Genomic DNA, 4,705 nt, shown 5'->3' with positions numbered 1-4,705 from the left:
GCGGCGACTGGGCGCGTGCGCGCGGCGGGCGGGGCTGCAGCGGAGCGAGAGGGGCGGGGACGGCGCGGGGGCGGGGAGGGGTCCCGGTGCCGCTCCCGCTCCCGGCCGCACCGGCTGGGCCGCGCCGCGTCTCCCGCCCGGACCTGGCCGAGGGGACAGGTGAGCCAGCGCCCGGCCGAAGCTGCGCGGCGGAGGGGCCGGCGAGCGGGCGGTGGGGCCGTCTGCGTGGCCCCGCGGTGCCGCGCGAAGGGCGCTCGGCGGGGGGGGGGTGGTGGCTGCCGGGCGGCGGGGCGCGCTGCGGGAGTTCCGCGGGTGTTGGCGGCCGCCGCTCCCCGCGCCGGGACCGCTGTGTGCCGAGCGAGCGGAACCGCAGCCCTCGGTGACCGGTCCGCGGGGGACTGCGTGCCCGGCGGGGCCGCTGACAGCTCGGCGGCGACTGACACCGCACGCGTGGGACCCAGCGCGGTCCTGACGCGGGCTGTACCGCTCGCAGAGCGCTGTCCGAGCGGAGCGGGCTCTCGGGACGGAGGGCCGGAGGCCTCTGCTCGCGCCTGGAAGTTTTCCTAACTTCAGTCATTTAAACTGAAGTAGGGAAAATATAAATCTGTTTGATCCGCCGTTACGCGGGTGAGTCGCTGCTGATGCTTGTTCAATTTCAACCCGGCGTTCAAAGTTTCGGGAAGACAGCCGTGGGTACTGAATTGTAGCTCACAGCCAACGTCAGTGCACGGAGAACTGGGTACAGAGCGCAGCTCCCCGCTCACGTCTGCCCTACGGAGTGTCCGGCACTGCAGCACTGCTCTGAGTGAGGGAGGAGAACCTGGCTTCGTGTGGCTGATACCTGCTACCTTCTAAAGCCACTGGAGAAATTCCCTGTGTGCTGCTCCACTTCATGGTTCCCTGTCAGCCTCTGAGGCTGTTTTTTGCTTTGGTCTCATATTGGTTTTTCATCGCAACTCCTGAGCTTTGAAGCCGTTTGTTTTCTGAGCAAACAACTTACTAGAGCTCCTTTCTAGGCACTGACTTAACGCAGTCTGTTTCAAAACTGAAGCACTAATTTGCTCACTTGTGGGCGCTGGCTTAATTGTTGTGTTGCTGGGGAGTTGCATAGGTGCTGTAAGTAGAGTGAGTTGCTGATACAGGTATAACTTAGAATACAGCAAGCAATTAATAAATACGCTTTTCTTTTCCTCTGTCAGACGTGGGTAAGGCTCTGTTTAAACGTACTTTCCTGTCATATTCCTGTAAAATGAACTTCTCAGAAAATGACCGTGCAGCTCTTGTGTCCATGCACAGCGGTGAACTTCTGGGGGTACTTCATGTTCTGTGCTTGAATTGTCATCAATGTTTGTTTAAACTTGTTAACTTTTACTGTGTAAGGAAGAACTTCCTGAGGCTGCAGGAAAAACTGTTGGGCTTGTGTTCTTACTGGGAACTGAACCTGGGTGAAAGGCAGGCTGATGTGCTTGTGGTCTTTCATTAGTTCTTACCATATCGCCTCAGGGTTTTACTCTTAAGGGAGCTGAGGTGCTGGAATTAGTAGAAAATATTATTTGAGGATATTGAATTTTTAGGATTGCTGTGTTCTGGAGGCGTTATTCTGTTGAACTGATCAATAGGGGCGTTAGGGAATGCAGTACATGCAAGCACCCAACTTTTTTTGTGTGTGTTGTCATTCTTTCAAGGAAATGCTTGTGTAGCCGCCCAGTACAAGAACCTATGTGTGCTTGTGCCCTGCGGAGTTGTGCTCCAGCTCCCTCTCCCTCTGGCAAAATCTTTGCATGGAGCACTTTGCCAACATTTAGTCAACCGTGCTGCTCTTCCCTGGTGGCTGCCCCACCACCTGCCTCCCTATTGCATTTCATGCAACTGTTCTCTGACACCTCTAGGGTAATTTTCTGAGGGGGTTTCTCCCTTGTCCCCCATGTGCTATGAAATCTCTGTCATGTTAGATTATCCGCCAAGTAACTTCTCATGTTAGTCTCTTGGGCTTTTGTTTTGGAATTGAAAATAAATTTGATACAGCAAACACATGATATCATATAGTTAAGCATTCCAAATGGGCCAACTGGCTTTTCTTTTTGAGCCTACATCAAGCCCTGAGGTACTCAGATTTCTTATTAAAAGCAGAACAACTTCTAATGCTCAACAGACAAGATATTTATAAAGGAAAACAGAAAAAGCCCTTCAGTGAAGAAACAGTGAGAGCTGTTTTCTGGGAAACAGGGCAGTTATGACTAGGCAGTAAGCTGCCTATAAGTGGGGACCTTTCTGAAGTTGCACTCAGTGTAATACATGCAGTACAGAGGGTGATGATTGTGTTCCCAAAATGGTACTGAGTAAACCTTGGCCAGATGTAACGCTGTGTGGTTACGAAGATCTTGCTTCCACAGCAGATGCCCTGCTAAGGAGATGGGAAGCAGCTGAAAGCTTTCTGAGACGGGTCCTTATGCAGCCCCTGCTGTTACAGGAAACCAGGCAGTGCAGTTCTTCACCTAGGGGGATTCAAGGAATTGGTGAGGAAGTAAGAAGTCCTGCTGCTAAATGTCAAATGGTGCTGTACTGAGTGAACCATCCTTTCCACCCCCTCTCCCCCCCTTTCTATGCTCGTGCTGATGTTGAATAAGGCTTTTCTATTTCGTTAGACTGCCTTTCCAGTTAACTTTTATTACAAGGCATGTAGTAATAGTTACAGTTAATAGTAATAGTAGTTAATAACACCTAGCTGATAGTTACATAGTTCAGCAGTGTGTCTTTTAGAGATGTACAGTCTTAGGGGTGAGAAAGATGTTTCCTGAAGGCTTTGTTTCCCTTTAGAGAGCTGCTTCTGGATTTTGCTCGAGTGATTTCTTTTGCTGTTGTGTTGTGGATAAAGTTGGTAACCTCTCTGTGTACTGAGCCTGTCGGTAGTTTGCTTCCTTCCCTCTGCTGCTACAGCTCTTCCACTAACGCAGAGAGAAGAGCTTACAGCTGGAGCCATGTAAAGGGCCTCTTGCTTTCCTTGAAAGGATACAAGCAAATATTGAAGCTAGTGTGCCTTTTACAAGTTCTTCAGATGTCAGAAGGTCTAACTGTAACCAGAAATTACAAAAAGAAAAAGATATTTCCTTTGAAAAATTAGTATTCACTTTCATGATGTTTGGAATTAAAGGGAAAGTATGTTGTTGCTTTGTGCACTTGCTTTGAGCCCAGACTTGAAGAATCTGCATCATTTTGGAGATGTTTTTTATAAATCAATTTCTGATCAAGGAAATGGTTTCTCTACCTAAAAAGTCCATCTATTTAAACACAGTAGAAGCAGCTGCTTGTCGCTTTATCTAAAGGAAACACTTGGCCAGCTCCTGGTAATAGCAAGTTGCATACTTTTCCAGTAGTTTGTCTCAGTTAATTCATTTTTTTTCTCATTCCATACTGTAGACTTGACGGAGCTTGGTGTTTCAAGGATTGACCTTGACCTCTAAGAGGAAGGTATATATGCAGCATTGAACCCTATAAACTGAGGGATGTTTAGGAAACAGTTCTTGTAATAGACTGCCGATTAACAGCAGTTACGTTAGTCAGAAGTGTTCTGCTCAGAGTAGCTGGTTCTGGATTGTACACGGTTGGAATTCTGCTCAGTATTTTGCTGTGTTTGTTATAAAACAATGTTTTATTCCATCTGTACTCTACAACAAGAAAATCTGTTGCAGATGTAACGTATATAGTAGCATAAAAAAGCCTCTTGAGTGCAACTAGAAGTGTTTGACAGATGGTAAGAGGCATTTGGAAAGTGAGATCTTCATTTTGAGGAAGTAGCTTGGACTTCTGGTACAAGATGAATAAATAAGCCTCATTTGCTTCACACTCTTAGTGCTAGGTGTGAGTTTTAGCTTTGTTTGCCTTTTCCCTCTATGTGCAGTATTGATCCTCCATCTAGTAAAAATGTTACATCTGTCTCTTTGAAAGCTCCTGAGTTTGCCGTGACTTACACACACTCCAGCTTTGTGTCAGTCTGACCTTCTTCTTTTTTTTTATTATTCAACCATTTCCCTGCTCCATATCTCATTTCACGTTCTCACAGCATCTAAGCTTGAGTAAATTCATGCACTATCTGTATGCTCATGTATTTTCCAGTGCTGTAATCCTGTCACCCAGTGTTTGTATTGAAGTAATGCAGAAGGTGTTGATATGGTTGTTTGGTTGAGGCAAGGGAAAGCAGCTTGTTTCTTTCTGTTATCTTTTCTTTGCCTGCAATCAGAAGCTGTGGTGTTCTGAAGACCAACTGACTGGTTTTTAAGAGGCTTGGAATTCAGAGCACAGCTCTGTTATTCCTAATTTAAACACATGACATGAATTTATTTATTTTTTTAATAAAAGTCAGCATTGTTATAAAACTTAGGGAAGTGTGTTTGCTGAAGCAGTTATGCATCAGAAGATAAGTTGGTTTTAATGCTCATTGGTTTGAAACTGACAGTAAGACGGTGTTCCAGTAAACTGAAGAGGATACTTGACTGGGGCTTGGTCTTTATTTATCTTTTCTTAGAAATAGCTTTAGTAAATTCAGTAACATTTTCCCCTCTTTCACCCCCCCCCCCCCCCAAGTAGCAATACTCATAGATGATTTCCTTGACTCCTCAAATGGCAGAACCATCATTCCAGCACTGGGATTTTCCTACGTACAGTAGGCTTTTTTGTAAATACCTTTGGAGTGCCTCATCTCAGCAGT

General features: G+C 46.7%; 1 protein-coding gene across 4 annotated transcripts in view; it reads left to right on the top strand.

Annotated features, from left to right (window-relative positions):
• OSBPL8 (oxysterol binding protein like 8) overlaps positions 12–4,705 on the top strand; it is an 84,942-nt gene continuing 80,248 nt past the window's right edge. For 2 of the 4 annotated variants that reach the window (XM_021385216.1, XM_021385215.1), the window contains exon 1: positions 12–159. The gene's annotated coding sequence lies outside the window, so the exon portion shown is untranslated. The remainder of the gene's footprint in view (positions 160–4,705) is intronic. The other 2 variants (XM_021385218.1, XM_021385220.1) reach the window with 2 other exon arrangements.

The sequence above is a fragment of the Numida meleagris genome, chromosome 1 (assembly GCF_002078875.1).
Source record: "Numida meleagris isolate 19003 breed g44 Domestic line chromosome 1, NumMel1.0, whole genome shotgun sequence".
NCBI lineage: Eukaryota > Metazoa > Chordata > Aves > Galliformes > Numididae > Numida > Numida meleagris.
The sequence above is the reverse complement of the archived record's forward strand: the minus strand, read 5'-3'. Positions and strand labels throughout refer to the sequence as shown.